The 19245-nt window shown below is 37.2% G+C and overlaps 1 long non-coding RNA gene across 1 annotated transcript in view; it reads right to left on the bottom strand.

Annotated features, from left to right (window-relative positions):
* Positions 1-2623: 2623 nt before the first annotated feature.
* The window catches only part of LOC145685727 (uncharacterized), a 34443-nt gene continuing 17821 nt past the window's right edge, over positions 2624-19245 (bottom strand). Inside the window, exons 2-3 of the long non-coding RNA XR_014131471.1 lie at positions 12622-13198; positions 2624-2857 (exon numbers count right to left, since the gene is read on the bottom strand). This is a non-coding gene — a long non-coding RNA (uncharacterized LOC145685727). The remainder of the gene's footprint in view (positions 2858-12621; positions 13199-19245) is intronic.

Raw genomic sequence — 19245 nt, 5'->3', positions numbered from 1 at the left:
TTCGCCTGCCAATCGTTTCGATCGATTGCTCGTGGTAAATAGCTATCAAGAACGGAAGTTATTGTCAAATAATAAGAACTGAATTCCAAGTGCTTTTGAATTTTTATATATTCTATATGTATTTTTCAACTGTAGAAATCGCTATAAAGAAATTAAAAAAAAAAAAAAAAACACTAGTGTCCGGTGTGAACGAAATTCAGAGTTAACTCGGAGAAAGTCGAATCGACACAGACATTTCTCTCGTCTTGTCTCGCATTTCGTAAAGCATGTCTCGACTCGTACGCATCCCTAGGAAAGATACATAATACAACATTCTTATTGAACTTCAAATACAGAAAAAGCTAATTATATTAATTAAGATGTGTTTAAATGAATCCCAAAAGGAAAATTCCGAGTCTGAGTAGGAAAATTCTTGTCACTGAGCTTTCATATCGAGAATGGTCTGTAACAAGGAGATACGTTGTCGTCCTTATTATTCAACTTTGTTCTGGAGTACCCTATGAGGAAAATGAAACATAGCAAACTAGGATCTACAGCTGGATGGTACTCACCAGGTTATGGCATATTCTAATGTAAATCTGATAGGGAATGATAGGAGAACAATAGAAAGACATACAGAGAAAACTAAATATATGGAACTTCGCCGGAATCATAATATTGTAAATTATAGATACGTCAAAAAAATCGAATAATACTTTCGACTAAGTGGATACTTTCAAATATCTAAGATCATTATTAACAGACCGAACTATATCCACGAAGAAATTAAATGTCGAGTGAAAGAAGGAAATAATATTATTATCCAGTTCAGAATCTTCCTACCTGAAAAATCTGACAACCATAACGTTACTCGGTTTGCACCCGAGAGAAAAAGTTCTATATCTGGACTCAAACATGGGCTCTCTTGATTAAAAAGCCGTTCAGTCTGCTGACTTAACCACGGAGGACAGCTGATAGAAATAGATTGCAGGATCTTGCATACCAAAATATATATAACTACACAATAGTATTACTCCAAAGAGTTATACACACTAATAAAATAGATGGAGGATTTAAAAAACCTATAGAATACGGACGATCTAATTTAGTTCAAGTAGGCTCGCTGAAACAAAAAATACAGCGCTTTAATTCCATTTGTATATCAAGAAAAGACATGAATAAGTATACGAATCACTTGAGTTCACTCTATCAACCATTCATATATACACATAAGTAGAAAATATTTTTGATTCGAATAAATCAGTTACACTCATGTTTTTACTAACTATAACTGATATCTTTACATATGTATCCTGGATTTGTTTAAGTATGTGAAAATATCTCTCAGGTGATTTGAAAACATGAGGAAATCTTACGATGAAATTCACATGACTTACGTCAATTTCGATTTTTTTTTTTAACGAATTTTTAACGAAACGGCTCAACTGCAGGTACATTCATCGTGAAATCACTGCTGTATATGACGAGCGTGCAATACCTCGTCCACGTATTTTAAATTGTTGTAAGCAATTTGAAGTCGGAAGCACGAATCTGTGAAGGGCAACGACTTTCTGCGGAGAATCATCACAGGGGATGAAACATGGGTCCACTACTTCACCCCTGAATCAAAGAGAATTTCGATGAAATGGATGCACACTACATCACAACCGCGAAAGAAGGCCAAAGTCCACCCTTCAGCAGGAAAGGTCATGGCGACAGTGTTCTTTGACATGGAGAGTGTGGTGCATGTGGAATTCATACCGCAAAGAACGACAATCAACGCGACTTTGTATTGTGAAACGTTACACCGGTTGCGTAAAGCAATTGAAAAAAGCGGCGGGGAAATGAGCGCCGGTGTGATTTTGTTGCACGATAACACAACACCTCACAGAGCCAGCCAAACGTCTGAACTGCAATAACGATTCAAGTGGGGGGTATGGCAACATCCTCCATACAGTCCGGACGTAGAGCCATGTGATTATCATGTGTTCTCTAAGCTGGAAAAGGATCCTGGTGGACGATTCGGAAACTATGAGTACGTGAAAGCAGCTGTATCCAGGTGGTTACAAAGGGTTCGAGGTGATTTGTATGCATCCGGAATCGAAAAGCTGGTTGATCGTTACGAGAAATATTTAGTCTCTTGATGACTACATGGAAAAGTGAGCATACGATGTATGTTCTCATAGCCGTGTTGCCAATACGTAGGTGATTTTATAAATAGCCATAACCTGGAAATGTAACTTACTTTTTGATTCACCCTCGTATAATGTGGCGTACAAACAACAAAATTTTCGTGTAATTTCCATCAAATTCGCCTGCCCACATGTGCGACATATGAACAAGAGCTATCAACCATGACTTTACGAATAAAACTTTACTCTTGCTATCAATATTTTAAAATTTATTTCATAATATCAAACAAGAATTAAAAGACCGGTTGTGTGTATATATATATGGCAGATAGAGTCTTACTTGCCATCGGTCTTATTCAGAATAGACATATTATTTCCTGCCCTGATCGTTAAATACTAGTCAGTTAGCAATTCTATTAGCCACAGGAGGTGCTCGCCCTCCTTCTCTCCTCTGGCATTGTAACTAGGCTAGAGCTTATCTTACCTTATATTCATATCTTACCTAATATAGAGTCCCCTAGGAATTCGTATCTTTCGTAGGAGTTATGTGAGTACGAAGTATGCGTTAGCGCTTTTAATAGGCAATCTTTCTCCTTGAATTGTAACATAAAATTGATTGGACTTCTTCAGTCTTTGTCGTTTGGGTTAGTTCTCTCCTTTCCTTTTGTATTTCTCTTCCATTGCCTCCGATATTATTTAAATGCTTTAATATGTCCATTCCAGGCTCTATTTCAGTTCCGCTAAAGCTGACGATGAAACAACCTATTAGTTTTATCATAAATTCGACAGTCTTGTCTATATTTATTAGTGGATACTTCACATTTAAAAACTCGCTTAATGGAGGTAGCATGTACTCTTGTAGACCACTGCTTATTGCAATGCACCTTTTTAGTTAAGTTACCTGCCATCTTGAGGGTACCTTTCGTACAGGTATAGACACGTAAACATCTTGATCATAAAACCTCCAACTAACTTCAATACTTAACTTTCTGAATTATTTTCGTGATAAGTACCTTTAACGTTTATTTTAAAGGTCTCTTCATGATCTAAAATTACAAAATAACATTACTTATTAAAAATAACCAAGTTTATAACAAAAATGTAGCTATACATAAATACCTATTATTTCACTACCTTTAATACTTTAGTAAGTCCATTGCTCGCTCTACTTCAGATCCATCATAATTTAATATGAAAGACCCTAATATATTTTTCATAAAATCTACAGTATTCTCGAATTGGATTGGAAGGATATCCCACATTGAAACAGTCATTCAGTGGAGGTAGCATGAGGATTCTGTCCTCCTATCTCATAGAACAGTCGTACGCACACCAGCTCCATATTCAGGGTAAGATCTCAATAGTTCAAAAAAAAAAAAAAAAAAAGTATAAGATTTGATTATATACCCTCCAATCAGTTTATACATTTGATTTTCGAATTTCCGTTTGGTTTCATAAATCCCTTTAATCTTTTTTTTTTTTTCTTTAAATACCTACTTCTTGAGCTAAAAATGCAAAATAACAGTACAGTTTAAAAATAATGGAGTTTATAACCGAAAATGTACTTATAAATACTATTTCTGAATATTGCAATACCCAGAAGGATCTATTCTAGAAAAATGAAATTTATTCCAGAGATTAGGTACCGTACGGGGCAATGCAAATGAAATCAAACAATGATGGCTGCTGACAAAATTTAGTTACTACATAACCATCGTCTATTTTGTGCAAATTTGAGATTTTTCCCTTGTGTCCTTCCTGAGATATTTGATGGTGAAAATACACGATATTCGAAAATTTGCAATGTTTAAAAATTTCCAAAAAATCGAGTATATGGTTCTCAGATCTGAAACTTCTTTGGGACGTTGTTTACTATCCAGTCTTTATGGCCATTTCTAGGTTTCCAACCGCGATGTTCAGAGCTTTTTCTTTCGACGTTCTGAAGTACGTCTGAATGTGCACAGAACACAGAATGTTGTCCATTTCATTAACTTTCATACGGTTTTAGTTTGAACTTATTATCTGTAAGACCTAAAAAGTTACAGCTTTTAACGGAATCCTCTGAAAAGTGCAAAACACGCACACGCGCCTATACAAAATGGCCGCTACAAACCAACCTATGCAGCTAAAAAAAAATTAATACCCGTTTTCAACTCCCTGAATGTGGTGCAATATTAGGTAAAAAAAATTAAAAAATAAATAAATTTTGTCAGCAAATTTTGACCTGGAAATTGGTCGATTTCATTTGGATTGCCCCGTACATGACAAGACACAAATGATTACAATTACAAAACTGTACATCAGCTATGACCTTGAAAAATCAGTATCGTGTGAATCCATCGCATGCTGAGATCAGCGCCTCTATATGTCCTGGCATGGAACCAAGAAAGTGATGGATATCTTCCTAGGGGATATTCTGCCACGCGGTTTGTACACGAATCCGCAAAGCATCCACTTGTGCCGGTGGCGGTAAGGAAGAAGTTTGCGCTCAACCATATCCCAGACATAATCGACGGGCAGATCAGGAAAATAATGATACCTGGCGTTCAGCGAAGAAAGCTTGCACATGTGGCTTGGCATTGTCCTGCTGAAATATGGCGTCTGGAGTTGCCTGTAGATAGGACATCACCCCAGGCTCTAAAATCTCATCAATATGCCGGTTGCTGTTTAGAATGGCCTGGATACGGATGAGTTGTGATCTCATGTTAAAACTAATGACACCCCATACCATCACACTGGGCGTTTGTCTACTATGACGCTCAACAATGAAAGCTGGCAAATTGCGCTCACCACGGTAGCGTCGTACGCGTATGCGGCCATCATTGTAGGACAGGTTGAAACGCGACTCGTCCGAAAACATTTTGCCATCCAGCACGCCAATGACGGTGTGCGCGTGCCCATATCAGTCTGTTGCGTTCTTGGTTTCTGGTCAAGGGGAGCCGTCGCAACGGTATACGATTCACCAGTCCAGCCTTCAGCAAATGATGTCTAACAGTCGATGCACACATGACAACACCCGTGACAATGCTCCAGCGTTGAGCCAACACTGTGGATGCTGCTGTCCGGTCCCTTATGGCCATCCAGATAAGGTGTCTGTCATCCCGTGCTGCTGTCATATTGTGTGGACCAATCCCTGCTCGTCGCTTTGTACGTCTCTCTTCTGTTCACTGCTTCCATACACACTTCCCTGTCGTCGCAGCATGTCCTGTAGAGCAGCAATTTCGCTGTAGGATAAATCTGCCTCCCGCTGACTAATTATTCTGCCCCTTTCGAACTCACTCAACTGCGTATATTTCGCCCTTTGACGTCGACGAAGCATACTGCCTCCCTGCGACATGAATTGACCTTGTGTGGTACCACTCCGATAACAGACGAGAGGGCGTTGTTGGCCATACGTGGACGCTATCCGTCTGAAATTTTAATCACTTCTTCCTACAACACCCTTACACATAATCGCAAACTTTAGATTCATTCGGGTCATTCGTTCTGGATGTTGCAATTCATAAACGGAAGTGTAGGTAAATACCGATTGTTCCATTATCTTAATGAGGCAATCTTAATTTTCTACTTCAATTTATTATTTCGCTAATTATTTGATTTTAAATTACTTAAGGTAAGATAATTTAAGTATCCTGCACCGTACCTTGACCAGGATGGTGGATTACAAACACAATTCGAACACAGCACACAATATGGCTGGCTAAACTAAAGAAGGAACAGCGGGGTACAGTATGAGAAGTAATTTTGCACGTTAAAAGACCGTATATATACACAGCGGTAATAAGTCCAGCAATGATGTACGCTAGCAGGATTGGCAAAACCAATATAGAACTGGTTTTATAGGGAATTTAAACTAGTTTCTTTTGTTTAAATACAGTAATTTTCTTGATATATTTAGATTACATATGGGTAGAAGTAAGTTTGCTTGGCCTTAACATCCTTACGCAACAAGGGGTTAAGAAGGACGAGGCCTACAGCTTAAATACAGTTGCTAGATCGTCTATTTTCTACCTAAGTTTTACGTTCTTCTTGAATGTTTAACGTTATACGTTTTCATTGTAACCGTAAAACGATTTCTTCCGTCCTAGATATTTAAAAAATGTTTTTATATTGTTTTGTTAGCGCGACATTTTCAAATTAAAGAGACTGGCTTCCCACACATGGTTAACGCAACCGATCGATGTAAATGCTAGTAATCAGACAAAGTACAACAGGTTCCATTTTTACCTCCTATCTAGCCGTCACCCCAACCTTATGATTAAGAATATGTTGTTTTAAGACCTTAGGCTTCGCCTGTCAATCATTTCGATCGATTGATCGTGGTAAATAGCTATCAAGAACGGAAGTTATTGTCAACTAATAAGAACTGAATTCCAAGTGCTTTTGAATTTTTATATATTCTATATGTATTTTTCAACTGTAGAAATCGCTATAAAGAAATTAAAAAAAAAAAAAAAAAAAAAAAACACTAGTGTCCGGCGTAAACGAAATTCCGAGTTAACTCGGAGAAAGTCGAATCAACACAGACATTTCTCTCGTCTTGTCTCGAATTTCGTAAAGCATGTCTCGACTCGTACGCATTCCTAGGACAGAGACATAGTACAACATTCTTATTGAATTCCAAATACAGAAAAAGCTAATTATATTAATTAAGATGTGTTTAAATGAATCCCAAAAGGAAAATTCCGAATCCGAGTAGGAAAATTCTTGTCACTGAGCTTTCATATCGAGAATGGTCTGTAACAAGGAGATACATTGTCGTCCTTATTATTCAACTTTGTCCTGGAGTACCCTATGAGGAAAATGAAACATAGCAAACTAGGATCTACAGCTGGATGGTACTCACCAGGTTATGGCATATTCTAATGTAAATCTGATAGGGAATGATAGGAGAACAATAGAAAGACATACAGAGAAAACTAAATGTATGGAACTTCGCCGCAATCATAATATTGTAAATTATAGATACGTCAAAAAAATCGAATAATACTTTCGACTAAGTGGATACTTTCAAATATTTAAGATCATTATTAACAGACCGAACTATATCCACGAAGAAATTAAATGTCGAGTAAAAGAAGGAAATAATATTATTATCCAGTTCAGAATCTTCCTACCTGAAAAATCTGACAACCATAACGTTACTCGGTTTGCACCCGAGAGAAAAAGTTCTACATCTGGACTTAAACATAGGCTCTCTTGATTACAAAGCCGTTTAGTCTGCTGACTTAACCACGGAGGACAGCTGATAGAAATAGATTGCAGGATCTTGCATACCAAAATATATATAACTACACAATAGTATTACTCCAAAGAGTTATACACACTAATAAAATAGATGGAGGATTTAAAAAACCTATAGAATACGGACGATCTAATTTAGTTCAAGTAGGCTCGCTGAAACAAAAAATACAGCGCTTTAATTCCATTTGTATATCAAGAAAAAACATGAATAAGTATACGAATCATTTGAATTCACTTTGTCAACCATTCACATATACACATAAGTAGAAAATATTTTTGATTCGAATAAATCAGTTACACTCATGTTTTTACTAACTATAACTGATATCTTTACATATGTATCCTGGATTTGTTTAAGTATGTGAAAATATCTCTCAGGTGATTTGAAAATATGAGGAAATCTCACGATGAAGTTCACATGACTTACGTCAATTTCGATTTTTTTTTTTAACGAATTGTTTTTGGATCAAAAGATCCAATAAGTCAGTATGATATGCTTATTCCAAGGAAATTCGATTTAGGGGCCGTTCAAAAATTTTGTGGCCCCTGATCCAAAAATGCATCAAAAGATTCACTATATTTCAATCAGCAATTTTCTTGTAAGCCTTATATCTGGAGAACTACATATAGTGTAGCCAAACTCAAACTATCACTTCGCGGTTGCTCAGTGGTAGAGTGTTCACCTCTGGTGCTTGGGGTCTCGGGTACGATCCCAGCCCCCGCCAAGTGAACTTTGTGGTGGACAAACACCGTGTGCGTGGGTTTTCTCGGGGTTCTCCTGTTTCCTCCCACCTTTTTCATTCCACCATTTCATTCATCACTCATCATCACCGTCTCCTTTAGCCTAACCGGCATAACCGTGGGACCTAAAACTCAAAGATTTCATTTCATTTTTTTCAAACTATCACTTAGCTCAGTATGATGTGTTTATTCCGTACAAAATACGAAAACTCAACTTAGGGGCCGTTCAAACATTTTGTGGCCCCTGATCCAAAAACTAATTATTGACCAAGATCGCAATCTTCTGGTCCATTTTTTTGGATCATTCCTAAAATTCTTGTTTTAAAAACACTTGGTTTAAAGTAAAGTTTAAACATTGTACAAGTAGTGAAACCTGTGCAATCACAAGAGTTCAGGAATAGATTGAAGTAATGGGGATGAGGATGTTAACGTAAATTCGTGGTGTGATGAAGAAGGATAGCATAAAGAACGAATATATAGAAGGCAAGGAAAATATTTCAGGTATGAAGACTGAGATGGCCGGGACATGGCGAACGAAGAAACAACGACTACGTTGGAAGGGGGAATTGGGAAGATGGAGGTAACATGTAAAACAAAGCGGGTGAGGCCAATGGTGTTATTCTTTAACATATATATATATCTTGATCAAAAATTATTGATGATGAAATTTTTGAGTTTTACGTCCCACGATTATGCCGGCTAGGCTAAAGGAGACGGTGACGATGAGAAATGAATGCAATGGTGGAATTAAGAAAGTGGAAGGAAACGGGAGAACCCCGAGGAAAACCACCACGCACACGGTGTTCGTACACCACAAAGTTTACGTGGCGGGAGCAGGGTTTGAACCCTGGACCCAATACACCAGAGGTTAACGCTCTAACACTGAGCCACTGCGGCCCCTATGATATGTATGGTATTGATAATGGTATTCAAATATAAAAACCCTCACCACTACCCTCACGTGATCCGTTTTCATTCTTGATACCTGAGTAATTGAGATTAAGAAATAAACGCTTATACCTTGTTCTGAGAGATCGTATGTTTAAAAAACGAAGATGGTTAAAATAAAATATACTGTTTCTGGATATATAACTCGGTAAACTTTATTGTTATGTCTGGATATAACAAGTGATTCTGCAAACTCGAAATTTTTTAACAACCGGTTGTAGCGAACCGGCTGAATAGTACTAGTGGAGAAGACCTAAAATGAAATAGAAGGAATCAAGATGATTTGAGGGTGAAGGGATGAAGAAAGAGAATGTCCAGGGTAGAAGATAATGGAGGGAAACAAATAAAGACAGGAATGGCTTCATATAAACATGGAAAAGGAGGTGACAAACAACATGATTTGATCATAAATTACGCGACCAGTGAATGAATGCCTGCACAGACTTTACTTTTCTTTCTTAATTCTTTAATCTTCGCTTCACCACTTTTTTATTTTTATTTTTTTTATTTTATTTTTTTTTTATTTAAGGTATACCATCTGTGGATCTACTTTTAAGACAAATACCTTCTAACACTGTTGGGAACATATCTGGAAATTATGCCTTGTAGGAAATCCCTTCCACACATATTGCACGATGCTTAAAAATGCAATTTTGGATGGCGTTCTTGTGGCTTCTTTATGCTTATATGGACCGCCCCTTCACGGTGTGTCGTGTTCGAAATAACGCGTATTGCAATGTAGCTTCTTCATACTTTTGGACAGCCTTAGCTAAGCACTCTTCAAATGGGTTCAAATGAACTTTAAAAATTATCTTGGTGTCATCCTCTTCCACGCTTAATAGTTTCCATTCATGAATTAAAACATTACAAATATTTTAAATTATATTTCCTAACTAAAAAAAAATCTTTTTCACTTAATCTTTCAAAGAGCCTGAAATACTAATTTATTTTCAAAATTGTGTCTGAACACTGACTTTACTGACCAGTTTGTAGCTCTAAAGTTTTTTTTTTTTTTTTTTTTTTAAGTAGTATTCATCAATTTCTTTGATATTCTAATAGAAAAAATGCACACTAACAAGTGGTTAAAAAAAAAAGAAGAATGTTTCCTGGACGTTATTTCTCTCAAAATGGCTATCGTAATTTACACTCATTTTTTAACACATGTGTGTGTGGTCTCAACTTACCTCTCACAGCCAACCTTTTCCTCTTGGTTCACTGAATTACACATTTTTATACATTTTTCCCATATTCGTAGAAATGAAATGAAATCTTCGAGTCTTACGTCCCACGATTATGCCGGTTAAGCTAAAGGAGACGGTGATGATGAGAAATGAATGGAACAGTGTAACGAAGAATGTGGGAGAACCGCGAGTAGGAGATACACGGTGTCTGTCTACCACAAAGTTCACTTGGCGCGAGCTGGGATCGAACCAGAACCCCCATGCACCAGAAGTAAACACTCTACCACTGCGCTACCGCGACCACATTTTCTACTTTCGTATTACATTTGGTACAGAAACACTATTAAGTACAAGGCTAATTAATTACACATATCACAGACTAACATTGTATAATGTTCATCCTTATTCATTAAGATGTGCGACTGTCTTGACACTTCACAAATAATAAATCAATACAAACTGTATATAAAAGAAGTTAAAACATAACTTTTTATAAAAACGGCCAGTTAGCCCTATCACCACCTACACTCAAGATGTGGACTGACAGCTCGATCGGGCGTACGTGTCTTTGACGCGGGAGATCCAGGATCGATTCCCGGCGGAAGTTCATGTGGTTCGGATTCCACGTTAATCAGTATGTCCACGTCTCATATAGCCTCGCTGCTAAAAAGGACGTTAAAGTTAAAAATAACTCAACAGGTGCAATATATCAAATTACAATTTCATTCTTAACAGATTAAAATATTCAAGTATATAGAGTAACGATGCCAGTTCTATTTCTTCGGAAGCAAATGAAATAGTAGAGAAATTTTGTGTAGTAATTTTGAATATCGAAAAGAATAGTTTCATGTTATTTCATCTACATGAAAATATAACATGTCTCACGGAGAGGGGGACGGTCTCAGCATCCCCTCATGAATCATATTTTCAACTTTTAAATTATCGTATTTTCTTGCAAGGTAGCTATTTTTACGATGGCGAATCATAAAGTAAGTTACACTAGTTCGCCGCGAGAGCACGCTGTATGTCGTGACTTGCCAATGCGGGGCAAGTTATAGTAACTGCTGACACGTTCGAGAGGAAGGTTTGTGTGGTCTTCCGTCGAGTTGTGTGTGCAGAGCGGACTAGGTTCAATGGCGCGTCAACTGGATGTTCAGTCCAAATTGTAGGTGCGTGCAACGTTCAGATTTCTATGGACTAAACGGCTCAACTGCAGGCAGATTCATCGTGAAATCACTGCTGTTTATGACGAGCGTGCAATACCTCGTCCACGTATTTTAAATTGGTGTAAGCAATTTGAAGCCGGAAGCACGAATCTGTGAAGGGCAACGACTTTCTGCGGAGAATCATCACAGGGGATGAAACATGGGTCCACTACTTCACCCCTGAATCAAAGAGAATTTCGATGAAATGGACGCACACTACATCACAACCACGAAAGAAGGCCAAAGTCCACCCTTCAGCAGGAAAGGTCATGGCGACAGTGTTCTTTGACATGGAGGTTGTGGTGCATGTGGAATTCATACCGCAAAGAACGACAATCAACGCGACTTTGTATTGTGAAACGTTGCACCGGTTGCGTAAAGCAATTGAAAAAAGCGGCGGGGAAAATGAGCGCCGGTGTGATTTTGTTGCACGATAACACAACACCTCACAAAGCCAGCCAAGCGTCTGAACTGCAGTAACGATTCAAGTGGGAGGTATGGCAACATCCTCCATACAGTCCGGACGTAGAGCCATGTGATTATCATGTGTTCTCTAAGCTGGAAAAGGATCCTGGTGGAGGACTCGGAAACTATGAGTACGTGAAAGCAGCTGTATCCAGGTGGTTACAAAGGGTTCGAGGTGATTTGTATGCATCCGGAATCGAAAAGCTGGTTGATCGTTACGAGAAATATTTAGTCTCTTGATGACTATATGGAAAAGTGAGCATACGATGTATGTTCTCATAGCCGTGTTGCCAATGCGTAGGTGGTTTTATAAATAGCCATAACCTGGAAATGTAACTTACTTTTTGATTCACCCTCGTATTATGTGGCGTACAAACAACAAATTTTTCGTGTAATTTCCATCAAATTGGCCTGCACACATGTGCGACATATGAACAAGAGTTACCAACCATGACTTTATGAATACAACTTTTCTCTTGCTATCAATATTTTAAAATTTATTTCATAATATCAAACAAGAATTAAAAGACCGGTTCTGTATATATATGGCAGATAGAGTCTTACTTGCCATCGGTCTTATTCAGAATAGAAATATTATTCCCTGCCCTGACCGTAAAATACCAGTCAGTTAGCAATTCTATTAGCCACAGGAGGTGCTCGCCCTCCTTCTCTCCTCTGGCATCGTCACTAGGCTAGAGCTTATCTTACCTTATACTCATATCTTACCTAAGATTGCGTTCCCAAGGAACTCGTACCTCTCGTAGGAGGTACCTGAGTACGAGTCGTGGGTGAGCGCTGTAATCAGATAATTCTTGTTGTATAGCCTAATATTGCTTCTACTTCTTCAATCAGTGTCGTTTCATATTCATTTTCATAGCAAACCATGTCTAAATCTTCTGTTTCCTCCGAGCCTTCTATTATGTTAAAATCTTGCAATATTTTCATGGCTGGCTCTATATTCGATCCACTATAATTGAAGATGAAACATCCATTATAGTTTTGATAAAATCTACAGCATTGTGTAGATGAATCGGAGGAATTTCCGCTTTCAGGTATTCCTCAATTGGAGGAAGCATGTATTTAAATATTGTGCTTGCTACAACACTTGCAATGTTATTATTGCTTATGATGTCGTGCAACTTTATTGTTAGCGCTCCTGCTCCGTCTTCAGGGTAGCGTTTGAAGAGATGGTAGCAAACGAACATCTTTAACATAAACCCTCCTATTAGTTTCAGAACTTCGTTTTCAGTATTAGTACGATTGTAAATTCCCTTAATCTTTAATTTAAACGTTTCTTCTTGAGCTAAAATTACAAAATAACATTACATTTTAAAAATAATGGAGTTTATAACCGAAAATGTACTTATACATACTATTTTTGAATATTGCAATACCCAGAAGGACCTATTCTAGAACAATGAAATTTATTCCAGAGATTAGGTACCGTAGGGGCAATGCAAATGAAATTAACCAATGATGGCTGCTGACAAAATTTAGTTTTTTATTAATTTTTCTACCTAAGTTTGTACCACATTCACGGAGTTGAAAACGGGTATTCATTTATTTTTTGCCGCGGATATTTTGTCGTAGCGACAATTTTGTATAAGCGCCTGAGCGATTTTTGAACTTTTCAGGGGATTCCGTTAAACGCTGTAACTTTTTAGGTTTTAAAGATAATGAGTTAAACCTAAAACCATGTGAAAGTTAATGAATTGACAACATTCTGTGTTCTGTGCACATTCAGACGTACTTCAGAACGTCGAAAGAAAAAGCTCTGATCATTGCGGTTGGAAACCTAGAAATGGTCAGTTTGGAATGTACATTTTGAAACGAAATAAATGAGACTCACCTTCAATTTTTTGTCTACATAGAGACTAGATAGCAGACAACGTCCCAAACAAGTTTCAGATCTGAGAACCATATACTTTATTTTTTGGAAATTATTAAATATTATAAATTTTCGAAAATCGTGTATTTTCATCATCAAATATCTCAGGAAGGAAACAAGTAAAAGATCTCAAATTTGCACAAAATAGATAATAGTTGTTTAGTAACAATGAATAAAATTGCATCATTCAGACTTGAGTAGTTTTGAGTTTGACAAAAGTAAGCCCGCGAAAAATAATATCCCCCAAATACCCGATTCCCGTATAACAGGATCTCAGGTAACAGTTTCCTGAAACATCCCTATTTATCCTAGGATTATGGTTCGTACGTCATTCTCTTCAGAATAGAACAGCTTTCAAACGGTATCATTCGTATGTCTCCATCTGAATCACGGAAAAAGCTATTTTGATATTTTTTTTTTTTTTTTTTTTTTTTTTTTTTTTTTTTTACATTTTCCCCTCTGGAACCCCCTGTTTTCACGCAGAGATCTGAAAACATCTGAAAAATACTAAGGGGTGCACTGAACAAGTGTGCAAAATTTCAGTTTTTTGAATGCAAAATGTAAGCCTGGCAAAAAAAAATAAGAATAATAGGCATAACAAAAAATATCTTTTAAAATTTATTATGTCATCACACACTATGTCTCGACGCAGAAAGGCGTGAAAGCATACGTAACATGTTCTACAATGCTTTCAGTCTCGAAAGAAAAAAAAAAAAACGAAGTAAAAAGGTTTATTGATACTTTTCTAATCGAATAATGAAGATTCGACTTTTAATAGAATAAAAATACTCATTTAAAAGGTTAAGCATTAAGGAGAAAGTATAGCAACGTTTATCAAAATGTCACTTTTTTTCACAAAAGTTACTGATATTTGGTAGGGACATATTTTTAAAAAATTGGAACTAGCTTGAGGCACGAAATACATAAATTTCACCTAAAGTTATAAATCTTAATAAAAAATGGAGAGGGGATAGGAGTCCTCAAAATACGCCCTATTATTTGGGAACAAACAAGCAGACGCGCACACGAAAGAATTTTTGTCTTAAATGTCGATGGCGATTTCCCCGTTGGAATAGTTAACGATTTAAAAACCCAAACCCATTGTTACGAAAAGAAGAAAGCAGGATTGCTCCGTTACCCGTTCAAAACGGAATTTTCCCTAATCATTCTCTGCATGACACTTGTTTTCATATTATGCTGTGCATTTGAGTCTCATTGTATTATGATTATTAACTTTCGTAGAAGAAATAGCAGAACAGAAACGGCATTTTACTTATTTTCACTTTAAATTAGTTTATTTCGGAGTTTGATTTAGATCAATGATTTTTATTTTAAAAAATCAAGTGATTTAAATCAGACTGATTTAAATCAATCCACCCTGATGAAAACCGTGCCCCTTTGAGTTGATTTTAGTTTAGCGTCCCTTTCAGCAGTGAGGCTACATGAGACGTGGACCAACAGATTAACGTGGAATCCGAACCACATGAGCTCTCGCCGGGAATCCAACCCGGCCCTCCCACGCCAAAGGCGCGAACGCTAACCGCTTAGCCACGAGGGAGCTCCGTTTACCTTTGAATTGGCAAACGGAAAATTTTATTGCATTGCATTTTTATTGTAAGCTAGACCCAAGACCCGAACCCTTACACCAATACACCATTTTATAGTTGATAAGCTCAAATAATAAAGGACATGATTCGGGAAAATATCATCAGACCAATTTCGCTATCAACTATCCTGGCATTTGCCTGGTAAGAAATGCGAACAACAGTATTTTTATCTGCATTCTGCACATAAACGATTGCCGCATTTTATTTATTTATTTATTGCCACACGCAGATTAAATGGGGGGAAACAGTAGTCTACCAGCAGCAGGGTTTGAAAAAACCCGGGCTTTTTTGAAAAAGCCCAACCCACCTGGGCCCATATGGGTTTTTTCGGGTATTTTCGGGTTTAATTGGGTTTTTTCGAAATATTTCAATGCCTCTGGGGTAAAAGTTAAAATTTGATTTATATTTGTGATTTATATTTCAAGATTGTCATTGTTACAACTTGCAACAATTTTCTACTAACTGCTGTTTTGAAAAAATGGCCGCCAGTTTGAAATTTTACATTCCATCGCCGAGAAAATCTATACAGCAAATTTAGCATATCTCGCGCTTCCACCGTCAAAATTTCAACTTAAAAGACTGAAAATTGAGCTTCGTAGCGTGGATACTCGCTGTTTTGAAAAAATGGCCGCCAGAAAATTTTAACTTAAAAGGCCAAAAGTGGTACCTTGTAGTGTGTGTGTGGTAGAGGGGCACAAACGAATTGAGTTGATTTTGTGTTTAACGTCCCTTTCAGCAGTGAGGCTATATGAGACGGGACCTACTGATTAACGTGGATCCGAACCACATGAGCTCCCTCCGGGAGGCAAACCCGGGTCCCATGCCGAAGACGCGTACACTAACCGCATAGTCATGAAGGAGCTCGGCACACAAACGAACAAATGTAGATCAAGTCATCCAGAAGCCTGACTGACGTTCGCCAAATATGAATACCAAAAAGGGTCTATTAATTTAAAACAAAGATACAATTCATGTTGTATGAAATAAATAAATGTTTTAAAATGTGTTATATGAAATTAACATCGTCCATCGTAAGTAAACCTGCCATATTTTCTCCATAAAAATACGGGACACCTCACATCCCCCCTTCCTCAACTTTCCAACACAATGCAATGAACGGTAGTCTGGTTATGAAGAAAAGTATAATAGGCTGCGGTGGCTCAGTGGTAGAGCGTTCACCTCTAGTGCATGGGGTTCCTAGTTCGATCATAGCTCGCGCCAAGTGAGCTTTGTAGTGGACAAACACCTTGTGCGTGGGTTTTCTCGAGATTCTCACGTTTCCTCCCACTTTCTTCATTCTGTCATTTCATTCATTTCTCATCATCACCGTCACCTTGAGCATAGCAGGCATAACCGTGAGAATAAAACTAAAAGATTTCTTTTTTTTTTTTTTTCAATAATAGAATAGGAAAAAGTTCACTAAGCAGCAGCTGCTTTTCTCTGTTCATACCCTGCAATTAATTGTATAGACTGAAGATCCCTAAAAACTGACGATGTGCTATAAAAATGCTCTACAGGAAAACAATATGCAAATTATTTAAATCAGTGGTACAATCTACTTTCAATATTTTTCGCGCGTTTAGCAATATTTATTTACATGGCTGTATCTGCCAAAATTACGTTCGTCAGTTCAAATCTGATGAAAAGCTGATTTTTCTCCTTGTGTCGTGTGTAATTGTCAGGACCGGATTTACATTTTTCTAAGACCTGGACCAAAGCACAATTCTGTGCCCCTAGCCTCTGAAAAAGATTATAATTCTTGTTAACTTCTCTAATGTGTTGCTGAAGAAAAGGTTAGTCATCTTCCCTGTGTTTGTAAATGTAGAAACACTCAAAACGATCTTTTTAATGTTCCGGAGAGTATCCGAGTTTCCATCAAGTGCAATGGAAAAAGTAGCATTGCAAATTTCCCTCGCTGTCAAGTCGAACAGAGTGGTGTTATAAATTCCTCGAAACTGTTACATGCAACAGCGTACTGTTCATTCACTAATTACAGGATTCCCAGCCAATGTCAGAATTTTTTGTTTTTCACTTTTCGAATAAGGTGATATTGACAGCAGAAATGGAATGGAGTTAAAATACGGGACATTTCCCTGTCTCGACTAAATTAACGGGGACGCGGGACACTCAGGCCCAAAAACGGGACACTCCCGTTTTTTACGGGACGTATGGCAGGCTTAAGCGTAAAATAAATAGTTTTATTGTTGAAGTATTCATTTCCGATCCTTCTGCGTTTAATTCCGGAATTTCCCGAGCACTTCTTTCACGGCGTGTACATCAAAACTTCCACTAGTACGGAAATTTGAACTCAGCACTTGAAATAGTAAGCGTTACATAGTCTTTGGAATCCCGAGCATTAAGCTTCTTAAATTTGAAAAGAATTTTTAAGCTATTGCTGGTGTTGATTCTACAGAATGTTTATTTGAAGAGTAGCAACAAATGACTGAATTAAACTGTTATTGCTGGAAAACCAAATTTTAGTTGAAGAACCTTGTGTTTTACATCAAAGGTAAGAAATAATACTAATAATTTTACTAATGTATTTACATATGTACTATTAGTACCGGCACCTATGACCTTAAACCCGTCAAAAGTATGAGTGATAATGTCCCTCGGTGTCGCCAAGTCGACGAGCATACTATTCATGGAAAATATTTTCTAAAGTACACAATTGCTTGTTTTACTTCAAATAGGCTATAAGCACAATCCATACATTAATTTGTTCTATAACTATCTTAAGCTAAGGTAAGTTTTTTTTTAAATTCATTTAGTGCATTCAGCACTTTATAAAGGTCTTATGTTGAATGTTGTTGTATACCTTAACGTGAAAGCCTCTAATTCGCCCAAGGAAAGTCTAAAATCTGATAAAAATCACTTACAATGTAATCACCTAAGTTGTATCAATAATATACTAACAAATAGGTCAAAAACCCAGGTGGGTTTTAAAGTGGGTTTTTTCAGGTGGGTCCAATCGGGCTGGGCCCACTTGGGCAAACCCTGACCAGCAGACTTTCGTTTCAGTAAAACAAGGCTAATTATTATTCAGTACCGTTTAATTAATAATTCATCTTTAGAGTAAAGGGTATAATAGAGGGCAATTAATATTTATTTTAATTTAAATACGTGAAAAGAAATACAAAATGAACTAAGGGAGTCGATTAGGGAAATGAGCCGAAGTAAAAATAATCACCTTCACGCTAACGCTCACCACTATTAAGTATGCAATAGGTTTAATGAAACTAATGAGAATGTGAAACAAGTAGTCGCGGTAATAATGTAAAAAGATTACTCACAACATCATTACCAAGTAGAGAATTATCTGGAGTAACTTAAATTGGAGATTATCAAACACAATTGACAACAAAAGACATACAACCCCCTTCAAATACAACAAGAATATGCGGATTACATAATTGCAACTGATTCTGTGAATACCGATCGGCAACCTATTTTATAACATTTATCTGCTCTATCGCCTTCTATTATTTGAATATATTCGAAAATTGATTACTCAATATGCGAATCACACACCGTTTTGTTTTAATTTTCTCTTATCAGCATACACTTTCAACCAGCCTCATGACTCACGTTATAAAAATGGATACAATGAAAAACATGGCGAAAAGGAAGTTTGCACGTGATCCCACCAGCCAATAAAAACCAAGCCTTGGCTAGGTTGGGGCAGGAATAAAAAATATGCGTCTGGGATACTATCAACACACAACCTGTACATCTATTCAGCTGTTAAAATCGCGAATTTCACATCATTGCAACAACTTATAACTGAAAAGCCACTCAAGTCTCAGTGATGCAATTTTACTCACTTGTTACTGCATAACCATCGTCTATTTTGTG

Source organism: Thermobia domestica, chromosome 5, assembly GCF_964235325.1.
Source record: "Thermobia domestica chromosome 5, izTheDome1.hap1.1, whole genome shotgun sequence".
NCBI lineage: Eukaryota > Metazoa > Arthropoda > Insecta > Zygentoma > Lepismatidae > Thermobia > Thermobia domestica.
This window is presented reverse-complemented; position numbering and strand designations above follow the sequence as displayed.